The following is a 12,177-nucleotide window of genomic DNA, read 5'->3' on the forward strand; positions in this document are numbered from 1 at the left end:
GGCTGGAATAAAAAGCTATTGGACGCTGGACAGGTCCTAATGATTGAGTCAGGACCTCAGAAGCCACTCCCTTCTGTTCATGCACAAAAAGAAACATTTCTTTGCCTTCGTCTTCTGCCTCACCTCTCTGGCATGTTTGGTGTCCAAGGCAAGAAGCAGAAAAGATCTTCTCAAATCAAATTTTTAAGAAAAATTAAGTTAAGTGAATGGGAGATAATGGACCCTGGGGTGAGAGCTCAAACCTCAGGACTTGTGGTAAGAGCCATTAACTGCCACCATGTATAGGAGTAGGGCATGGCCCAACCTAGAGAGGATTTTACCTTGGGTGCAGCCACTGGGGGGAGAAAGTGCTTACTATTTTTTTTTAAGTGAGGCAATTGGGGTTAAGAGACTTGCCCAGGGTCACACAGCTAGTAAGTGTTAAGTGTCTGAGGCTGGATTTGAACTCAGGTCCTCCTGAATCCAGGGCTGATGCTCTATCCACTGCGCCACCTAGCTGCCCCTGAAAGTGCTTACTATTTTAATCAATTATTTCATGTAACTCAATGCTAGGCTCAGTTGCTTTTATCTACACATTTTGTTAATACCCTCTATATTTTGGTGCCCTTGGCTCTATGAAATAATTTTTTGGTAGTTTGATTGGTATAGCACTGAATAAGTAAATTAATTTAGGTAGAATTGTCATTTTTATTACATTACCTCAGCCTATCCATGAGCAATTGATATTTTTCCATTTTTTTAGATCTGATTTTATTTGTGTGAAAAGTATTTTGTAATTGTGTTCATATACTTCCTGGGTTTGCCTTGGCAGGTAGACTCCCAAATATTTTATATTGTCTACAGTTATTTTAAATGGAATTTTTCTTTCTATCTCTTGCTGCTGTGCTTTGTTTGTCTATAGAAACACTGATGATTTATGTGGGTTTAGTTTATATCCTGCAACTTTGCTAAAGTTGTTAATTGTTTCAAGTAGTTTTTTCAGTTGATCTTTAGGATTCTCTAAGTATACCATCATATCATCTGCAAAAAGTGAAAGTTTTGTTTCCTCCTTGCCTTTTCTAATTCCTTTAATTTCTTTTTTTCTCTTATTGCTAAGGCTAACATTTCTAGTACAATAATAAATAATAGTTATGATAATGCATTGTGGTGCCCTTAGGAAAAGTCTTTAGTCAATGAGCCCTCTCTTTAGCTTTGCATGTCTTAGCCAGGATTCAGCACATTATTCTCCAAGTCAGCAGGCACATCCCTCACCCTTCCAAATTGCTGAACCTGGGTTCAAGTACTACATCTGGAACATACTAGCTGTGTGACCCCGGACAAATCACTTAACTTATCAGTGCCCAAATGTCAAAAACTATAAATTGTACAGTATATGCTGATCACATTGCTAGATGCAGTTTTCCTCATCTGGGTGTTCCCTATACCAATAAAATCATAGGTTCAGTACTTATCCTACTCTATGATCCATGATCTAGGATATGTTTAGTATTTCTGCTTTTCTTTCATTTATTTAATTTATTTATAATTATATGTGTTATATTTTATATTACATTACATATGTTATATATAATTATATTTATAATTGCTCTGGGCCTTGGCACATGGTCTATTTTTTTAAAGGTACAATTTAGTGCTGAGAAATTTGTATATTCTTTAGTGTTCCCCTTCAGGAGATACCATAAACATTTTAAATCTAACTTTTCTAATAGTATGAGTTTTTTTCAACCCATATTTTATTTTATGTTTATCTTTCTGTTAGATTCTGATAGGAGAATGTTAAAGTCTTCTATAATTACATATTGTGTTGCTATATGTCTTTTTGTAATCCTTTGATCTTTTCTTTATGAATTTAGAAGCCATGTCATTTGGCTTATGTATGCATAGAAAAGCAGTGGATTAGAGTAGAGAGATAGCCAGCCTCAGCATTAAGAAGGCCTGGGTTTGGGGCAGCTAGGTGGCACAGTGGATAAAGCACTGGCCTTGGATTCAGGGCCTGAGTTCAAATCCAGCCTCAGACACTTGACACTTACTAGCCGTGTGACCCTGGGCAAGTCACTTAACCCCAACTGCCTCACCAAAAAAAAAAAAAGAAAAAAAGAAGGCCTGTGTTCAAACTGAGCCTTTGACACATTATGGCCTCTTACAGTGACTTAACTACTCAGTGTCCCAGGAAACTCTTGAAGCTTATTAAGTTACAGAGCAGGTACTGCTCTGGAGTTTCTTCATTGAGCGTTCTTTACACCAATGAAATCACAAGTTTAGTCCAGAAAAAAATAGATGTTATATGGTACTTTTAAGCGTTAAAAATTTTTCCCATTTATCTTTCTTGACCATATGAATTTTTATTTTTGCTTTGTCTGATAGTATAACTTTAGCTCCTGCTTTTTTGCAACCTCCTGTTTCTAGCTTCTCATTTTCATTCCATATGAATTTTTAGATGCATTTCTTGTATGCAACACATTATTAAGTTATTTCCTTTTTAATAATTTTTAATAATTTAATAATTTTTAATAATTTTATCCTCTTGATCTTTTAGGCAGCATTTTGTCACTACAATACACTTGTAACGATTGGAATAACGCCACCTGCTGGATACTTACTGTAGAAGAGTTCTGCCCATGAAGGGAAGGTCTTTGAGGGCAAGACCAGGAGTCAGGAAGTGACGCGGGCTAGTGGGAGGAGGAAGGAAGAGACTGGCGCTCAGGCTCGCTCTCTTTCCTGGGGACGCTGGCGGAGAAGGGAGCTAAAAATGTGCTCTCCCTTTAATAGATAGAAATCTAGGCCTTTCTCTCTCTCTTTACCAAATTCTTATTCTCCTTAATAAATGCTTAAAAGTCTAACTCTTGCTAAAGCTTATAATTTATTGGCGACCACTCATTAGATATTTTAGACAGTTTAGCTAGAATTTTACCCCTTAACAGATGGCTGACCACGAAGAGGAAAGCTAAACCTCAGTCTTCTTCTGATCTTCTGGTTGGGTAAGAAATTTCCCCTCCCTCTCCCTTTAAACTGCTAAGTACTGGCGCACTGGCTGTGTTTTCCCTTTAAAATTTTTCGAATGGACCTTTTAAACTCCCTAATTACCCTATTTTTGATTTTAGTCTGTTTAACCAGACAAATGGGAGATAAGATCATGTTAATGCTTTGTTTTTGTGGATTTTCTATTTTTCTTTTTATTTTTGTTAAAAGAGCCAGCAACTTACTCGCACAAGGAAATATCTCTCCCTCTCCCAACCATGCTTTTTCAGAGAAACCTGAAGAGATTCCTGCAGCTTTTCCCAGTTCTAACACTAATTGTTGCTCTAATTTTGCATGCCTGGAGGCAAAGACCCACCCTCTAGAAGCTTTTAATCCCCTAGCACCTGGAGGCAAAGTGGGGGAAGAGGAATCCAGGCCTGAGTTCAAAATCAATCTGATTCAAATTGCGCTGGTCCCTCCCCCCCCTCTCCAGACTCCACCCTCTACTCCTCCCATGGCCAAGCCCATTGCTTCCCCGGCCTGGGAAGTCCAGAGATCTAATGCTCATGCCCAACTTTCTCTAACTACATTTGCAGCTTCAAGCTCAGCCCTTCCCCAGCCTGGCTGTGCTTCTGAGACAACTTTAGAAAACCCTTTAAATTCCAGATATGCTCGATTTGTTCATAATTTTGCTAACCTGCTTTTGTCTTTAATTAGTAATCTTATAAAGTGTTTGTATGGTGAAAAGCCCGACAGACAATATAGAGGGGTTAAAGAAGAAAAACTTAAGCTGAATAAGAATGACAATCATCACCATAGTTCAAGACTCCGCTTCTTTTGCCATGGAAGGGTACATATTTTACAGAAATGTAGAAGTAAGCAGCAAGGTATTGATATGAGTATTGGGGATTTTAGATATCGGAATCAAAAGTGTTCTGAATTCACTCAGAGTATTAATGTCAGTTCAGAGGTTACATAGGATTTCTATGCTATTACATATACATTTTGGAATTAATGGTATAGGTTTATTTTCATAGAGATTTTAATGCTTTTGAGATTGTGTCTTATATTTAGTTTTTAAAACAAGGAGAATATTTGTAAAAGCTTTTTATAGTCATGTGATCAAGTTTATATTTTATAATACTCTTATTAATATTAAGTTCATATTCATTTAGATTTCCCTAGTTTGAATTTCATTGTCTTTTATTATTCCACGTGTATTTTCTTCTATTCATTCATCTATCTAATTTTGAAACATGGTTTTGATTTCATAATACAATGTTAATTCTAGGAGTATTGTGCTCCCATATTCTGAGTTGTTTGTTTTTGTTATTTTTTTTCCTCAACTGATTATTTGATCAAACTCTTTAAAGCATTTCCCTGGCAAATTGGTTGCCATGGCAAGTGTAAATTAATTCTAGAAGTATTATTTTTGATAAGCATATTCCAAAAAAAAAAAAAAAGAGGGGAACATTTGTAAAAGTTTTCTTTTTTAAAAAAAAGTTTTCTTTGAGATTCTGTTGTGCTTTAACTTGTATTTAAATATGTTCTGATTTTTCACAAAAGTAATTGTATACTAAGTAAAAAAAAGATATTATTTGAAATTGTTGCATAACTATATATTGTGTTCTGAGTCAAGATGTATTCACATTTTTTTGCAATCATTTATTATCCTCAATTTTTAAATCCATATGAGACTTGGATTATGGGAACTTATCATTTAAGACACTAATTGCCTTTATTCTGAGTTATCAGATGCCAGTTGGCCAAGATGCCATCCAATCACAAGAGGAATACATGCAAGAGCAGACACTGAACTGTCACATGAGGGGAGACATGCATGAAGTCAAGGTATGGCCGAGGGAACGGCTTTTGACTAATGTTGAGGTTGGATTCTCTTGGTTTAATATTTTATTTTATTTTTCCCCACAATATTGTACAGATGGCTGGAAGTATTCATCCCACCCATCTCACTTCTACACCTGGCTTCTATGCTCCCTCCTATATGCCTGATGCCATGGACATCTTAATCCCATGGATCTGATTAAGTCTGACTCAGTTTCCTCCAATATGTTCGGTGGCATGGACGTATATTCCATCCACCTATTTTAAGCCTGGCATACTGTATGGGCAGTACATATTGCTCAAGTGTGGGAATGCTCATATCCCATCATTTCTCTGTTCTTTTATGGTAACCCCCATAATTATCTCAGGTGTCATGATAAATAACAGTGTTGAATTTGGCCTTGACATCTGTTACTAATTATATTAGATTTTAAATTTCTCATAATGGCATGAGGATGATTAGGCAGATGATGCAAAAAGTGATGAAACAAAGATAAAAATTATTTTTAATAATTAATATTGCAGCAATTGTCTTCTCAATTACCCTCCAAAAGGGGGGACTATAGTAATATATAATTTTAAAGAATGTTTCAATTTTTGTTTTATTGTATGTTTCATGTGTTAACAACTAAGATTCTGAATTCCCTTAGACATGTTTTTGAGAACTTGCATTGTTTGATTTGATTATTGACAAAGCTATTTTAAAGTTGTGTTAAGCTCAATTTTGTAGGAAATTTTCCTGGCTGATTACCAGCATCCACACATCAACCCCTGAAAAGACTTCCATTCCACAACTACACCTAGAGGACATCTGAGAAAAGACTTTCAGAGACTTTAAATGAACAGTTTTGATTTGTTGTTTTTGTTGTTTTTTTCTCTTTCTGTTATAATATACACCATCTGTAACATGTATTCTCTGCAGAGGCCCTCCCTTTGCAAGACTAATGTCAAAGTGTCGGTTCATGAGGACAAAAAAAAATCGCCCCTCTGGACAAAACTTTCCTCTCTTCCTTTTCTATATTGTTGTTCACATATTATTAGTTAGCAATAGTTATTATATTCTTTTTACTGTTCCATCAAGGAAACATTTTGTTTCTTGAGGAACAACAGGGGGGACTGTAACGATTGGAATAACGCCACCTGCTGGATACTTACTGTAGAAGAGTTCTGCCCATGAAGGGAAGGTCTTTGAGGGCAAGACCAGGAGTCAGGAAGTGACGCGGGCTAGTGGGAGGAGGAAGGAAGAGACTGGCGCTCAGGCTCGCTCTCTTTCCTGGGGACGCTGGCGGAGAAGGGAGCTAAAAATGTGCTCTCCCTTTAATAGATAGAAATCTAGGCCTTTCTCTCTCTCTTTACCAAATTCTTATTCTCCTTAATAAATGCTTAAAAGTCTAACTCTTGCTAAAGCTTATAATTTATTGGCGACCACTCATTAGATATTTTAGACAGTTTAGCTAGAATTTTACCCCTTAACACACTGATGTCCTTTCCACAAGTTCTTTCCCATGCCTCTTGCTCCTGCAAGGGAGCAAAACCTCTTGCTCTTGTTTACCTGTGTAGAAGCAAAGCTTCCTTTTTAGTTCGACTGAAAATATTAGAAAATAAGTATTTTTCTAGCCTAAAACCCAAAAGAGTTTCCTTTTAGGAAAGTAGGTAGAGAGTCAAGAACAAAAGATTTTGGGAAGATGAATTAAAGGTTGGTAACCAAATTGAGGAAAAATATCTCACATCTCCTTAACATTGCTTTCCTACCCCTGAGGTGATTGGGACTATTGACGCATGTGTGAATGGCCCACTCTTCCCCTAGGATTTAGGGGATGATCAGATAGAGGACCTTGCTTAGGTCAGGTCACCTGTGACCAGGTGAGGGAAGTGGTCAAAGCAGGAAGATTGTTCTGCAGGGGTGTTCCAAAAGATTAAGTGATTATTATTCTAGTAAATGAAGCGGATTTTTAACCTCATTTTGACATTCTGTGACATTTTACTTATTCAAGATTACTATAAATTTAACATCAAATTGTCTTGGGTGAGAAAGATTTCTGAGAGAATAGGGGCACTATGTCAGTTTGAATATTTCTCTCTCTAAGCTAGAAATGATAAGATTTAAAATAATGTTACTAATAATAGATGGTATCTGTATAGCACTTTAAGGTTTGTGAAATACCTTACATACAACATCTCATTTAACACTCATAACAATCCTGTGAGATAATTGATATTATTATCCCCATTTTACAGATGAGCCAGGGTCACATCAAAGTGTCTGAGGCAGGGGGCAGCTAGGTGGCACAGTGGATAGAGCACTGGCCCTGGAGTCAGGAGTACCTGAGTTCAAATCCAGCCTCAGACACTTAATACTTACTAGCTGTATGACCATGGGCAAGTCACTTAACCCCAATTGCCTCACTTTGAAAAACAAAAACAAAAAAACCCTTCTTTAACCAAAGTGTCTGAGGCAGGATTTGAACTCTCATCTTTCTGACTCCAATTCCAACACTATCCAATGCACCCCCTAGCAGTAACCTTACTAAGAATTGTTTCTCACAGACTTGTGCCTAAAACACAGAAATACAGTATTAATTTTGTTTCTTCAACATCTATCTCAAGTTTTTTCCTTTTATTTAAACTAATTTTTCTTTCTTTCCTTATTTATCAATTTTCCCCCTCTTTTGATTCTTCTTTCCTTACCCACCCTCACACACCTTAGTTTAATAAGTATCCTTTGGCAGTGCCCTTTTTTGAGAAGTTTTCCTTTGTTTTACCCTTATTTCTCTTCCTTCCTTGTGTATTCTGAATTATATTCTTCACATTCATGAGCTATATATTTTCTTTGTTATGGGAGTAATATGCTAACAACCCCACCAGCATCCCATGTAAGTAAGGGAACCTATCCTTAAAAGATATTTAGACTCTTCTTGAGAGCAGATAGACTCAAGAAACTAAAGGCTCTCCACTGACATCTCTTCCTGGTTTCCTGAATACAGTTTGGAATAGCCAGAGCTTTTAGGTGCCCTCAGATATTTGTCTTCATAGACTTCATAGGGCAACTCAGAGGCAGGGTATCTTCACTCAATTGAGTGATCTTGGGGAGTCCTTGATACATATCCTTGGTTTCTGTTTTTGTTTTTGCTTTTGCAGGGTAATGAGGATTAAGTGACTTGCCCAGAGTCACACAGCTAGTAAGTGTCAAGCATCTGAGGCCGAATTTGAACTCAGGTACTCCTGAATGCAGGGCTGGTGTTTTATCCACTGAGCTACCTAGCTGCCCTGACAAATGCCTTGTTAAATATCTTTCTCCTGCTATGACCATATGAATCTTTTGGGTTTTTGTCTTCTATTTTATTTTATTTTTATTGGCAAAAATCCTCCCATTGCCCCGTTAAAAAAAAAACAACCAAAAAACAAAACAAAACAAAACAAAAATCCTACTCTCCCTCTTATCTCTCAAACTCTAATTGAGAAAGAAAGAAAATAAAAAACTCTGTTCCAAATGTGCAGTCAAGCAAAACAAATTTTCTTATTGGACATACACCCCCCCCTCAAATTATGTCTCATTCTGCATTCTAAATCCTTCATCTCTTTAGCAGAAGGGGATAGGTTGCATGTTTCAATGTGAGTCCTCTAGAATTGAGGTCATTGAGCTATCAGAGTTCCAAAGTCTTTCAAAGTTATTTGTCTTTACAATGGGAATGGGAAGGGAAAGGAAAGGTTGTATAAGCATGTATACAGTACCTACAACATGTCAGGCACTGTGCTAAGTACTTTACAAACATGATCTCATTTGATTCTCCCAACAATCCTAGAAGGTCAATGTTATTGTTGTTCCTTTTTTTGCAGTGGAGGAAATTGAGGCAAACAGAGGTTAAGTGACTTGCTCAGGGTCACACAGCTAGTAAGTATCTGAGGCTGGATTTGAACTCAGATCTTCCTGGCTCCAGGTAGAGTGTTTTTTCTACTGAGCCAACTAGATGCTTTTTGTTGTTACTGCATAAATTGTTCTGATTCTGCTCCCTTCATTCTGTATCACTTCATAGAAATCTCCCAGATTTCTTGAAATCATCCCCTTCATTATTTCTTGCAGAACAATAGTATCCCATCATTTTTATATAGCCTAACTTTTCAGCCACTCCCCAAGTGATGAATACTACCTCAGTTTCCAATTCTTTGCCATACAAAAAAAAAAAGTTGTTACAAATATTCTTTTACTTCTTTAGAATTTGCTTTGCTTAGTACTACCCTCCCACTTATTTCCCCCTTTTTCTTTTGTTTCCCTCCTGTTTCTTTAATGAAATATATTTCTGGAGTCAGTTGTATATATACATATATGTATTCTTCCCTCCTTTAATCAATTAAGATGAGAGTCAGATTCAAGTGTCAAGGAGTTCTCTGCTTCTTTATGGCTGCTCAATCATGTATAATTCTGAATGGGACTTCTCTTTACTTCAAATCTTTCTTTCTGGTGTGATGAAATAATGGGATTTTAGCAGATACTCAAAGACCCACCTGGAGATTAATCAAGACTGATTGAATCAAGTGAGAATGATTGACTGCTGATTAAGCCTACTTCAAGTTAATTGGATTGTATCAAGTTAATTGGATTGTGATCACACCTGGCTATCCCTTAAGAAGGTATAATTCTCAGAAACTAGACTATGAACTCAACTTGAGAACACCTTCAAAGACAATGGATTTGGATGACGCCAACCAATCACCTTGAAGCAGGGTGTAAGGACCGCCTCTGTTCCAGATCTATAAAAAAGCTTCCACAAACAGCTTGGAGAGGATGGCTGATTAAAACAGCTGGAAAAGGGTGTCCCTGATTAAAGCAGGCTCGTGGAGGAGGACTTCAGGAAGAACCCAACCAGGCTGGAACTCTAGGCTAGGTAGGACTTCTTTTTCATAACCTTCTGAACTCTTTGTAAATATCTGTATGCTCTAATAAATGTTTAATGCCCAAAGACTGGTACTGAAGCCTTTTAAATTTTGGTGACCACAATTAAGATTTTAAACATCACACTGGCCATAGGCAGCATTTTTTCTTTGACCTGGAAGCTCTGGATTTTGGCTATACTATTTCTGGGAGTTTTCATTTGGGGGTTTCTATCAAGTGACCTGTGGATTCTTTCTATTTCTATTTTGCCCTCTGGTTCTAAGAGATTTGGACAGTTTTCTTTTATGATTTCTTTTTTTTTTTAGTCTTTTATGATTTCTTGAGATATGATGTCTAAGTTCTTTTTTTAGGTCATGACTTTCAGATCATTCACTGATTCTTTTTTTAATTTCTTTTTATTTTTTTAAAAATAAACATTTTTATTTATGGTTTGGGGTTCCAATTTTTATCCCTCTTTCCCTCCCTAACCTCCCTCCTCCATTTGGCAGCAAACAATCATATGATTATGTAAAATATTACCATATTTGTCATTTTGTACAAGAAATCTTGATTAAAAGGAAAAAAATGAAAGAAAGTGAAAAAAAGCATGCTTCAGTTGGTTCCATCAATATCAGTTCTTTCTTTGGCGGTGGATAGTATGTTTCATCAATAGTCCTTTGGGATTATCTTGGATCATAGTATTGTTGAGAATAGTCAAGTCATTCACAGTTCTTCATCAAACAATATTGTTGTCTCTGTGTTCAATGTTTTCTTGGTTCTGCTCACTTCAGAATACATCATTTCATACATGTCTTTCCAGGCTTTTCTGAAGTCATCCTGCTTTCTTATGGCACAATAATATTCCATCACCATCATATACCACAGCTTGTATAGCCATTCCCCAATTTATGGGGATTCCTATGATTTCCAATTCTTAGCCACCACAAAAAGAGCTGCTATAACTATTTTCTTTTTCTCTTTTGGGGGATGTCTTTGGGATATAAACCCAGCGGTGGTATTTCTGAATTGAAGGGTATGAACAGTCCTATAGCTCTTTGGGCATAGTTCCAAATTACTCTCCAGAATGATTGGATCTTTTCACAACTCCACCAACAGCATTCACTGATTCTTTTACATTTTTTCTTCTTGATCTGTTTTCTAGGTCAGTTTCTTTTTTGTTATGAGATATTTTATTTTCCTATTATCATAATATATTTTTTATGGTGGAATTCTTGTTTGTTTATTTGTTTGTTCATTATTCAAGCCTGAGTTCAGGCTTTATATTAGCTCTGTGAACTTCTGGAGGGAATGTCTAGGCTGGTCCTATTGCTACTTTTTTCTGGGGTATTGAGTTCTGTGTTATTCGAGGATCTTGGGGATAGCTCAGGCTTGGGATCTGCACTTTTCAATATTCTCAAAGTGGTATGAGCCAGGGAAAAGTCTGATTTCAACCCTCTTCTCCCCCCACCTCCCTTCTTAACCCCCTTTCCCACTCTCTGACCCAATCTGGGCTCTGCAAGTTCTTGACCTGGGTTTGGACCTGAGCTACAGGTTTATTAGCTTGCCTCATTTGGAATTCCAGTAGATTGTTAATGTAATCATTTACTATTAGCTACCAGTTCTTCTTTGGTCTGGGATTCCTGCCCTGGTTATTCCACAGCAGGCTTCAGACCAGTCTGGAAGCTGGAAATAGGATCCCACTCTGTTCCTGGGGTTGGAGCCGCAGTCAGAGCTGCTACTTGACTGCTTTGGAATTTATTCCTTGTACACAGCCTTAGGGCAACTGCTCTTCACCCAGAAATGCTACTCCTAGGTAAAAATACTTCCTCAGTCAGCCCTGGATCTTTGACCTGGTACTGAGTAGTGAGCAAAGGAGTTACCAGTTTGTATCCATTCCTGCAACTGCATTATGTTGCATCTGGGAGCTCTTCTTGCCCTGGTACACAGCCTCTCCCCATTCTGGAATGCTTTGTGCAATTATTCCTGGCTGGACTCCAACACCAGTGTCCACAGACCTCTCTTTCTATCTCTCTACACCAACCTGGGCTGGAAAAATGACTCACTGTGATTCTTTTCTTGGGTTTCCCAATCAAGATTCAGTCTGGTATGTTTTCTAGATCTTTTGGAGGACTTGTAGCATTTAGACATGAAAGGACAGGAGAGAGCTGGCTGTACTTCTTCCTACTCCTCATCCTTCATCCTCTGTTAACTGTTAAATAACATGCAATAGCCAATTTAATTCCAATTCCAAATATAAACTACCAGAGAGGCCAGGCCTGAGTCAGGTTCAGCCCCAAACACCCTTACATATTCTCTCTTTATTCTTTCTGTGTCCATCATGAAGAGAAGTTTCTAGGGCACCATTTTGAACACCCTGACCTATCTCCTTTCTATATCATTGCATTTGTGGCTTTTACCCTATTCTTGCTTTCTGTTATGCTTCAGTCTTAGAAATATCAATTCATGAATAAAATAATTTTGAATGGAAACAGTGTACTGAGTGG

General features: G+C 37.3%; 1 protein-coding gene across 2 annotated transcripts in view; it reads right to left on the bottom strand.

The window, feature by feature from the left end:
- The window catches only part of FMNL3 (formin like 3), a 113,541-nt gene that overhangs the window by 99,959 nt on the left and 1,405 nt on the right, over positions 1–12,177 (bottom strand). The gene's annotated exons all lie outside the window — the stretch shown is intronic.

This window comes from Dromiciops gliroides, chromosome 5, assembly GCF_019393635.1.
Source record: "Dromiciops gliroides isolate mDroGli1 chromosome 5, mDroGli1.pri, whole genome shotgun sequence".
Classification (NCBI taxonomy): domain Eukaryota; kingdom Metazoa; phylum Chordata; class Mammalia; order Microbiotheria; family Microbiotheriidae; genus Dromiciops; species Dromiciops gliroides.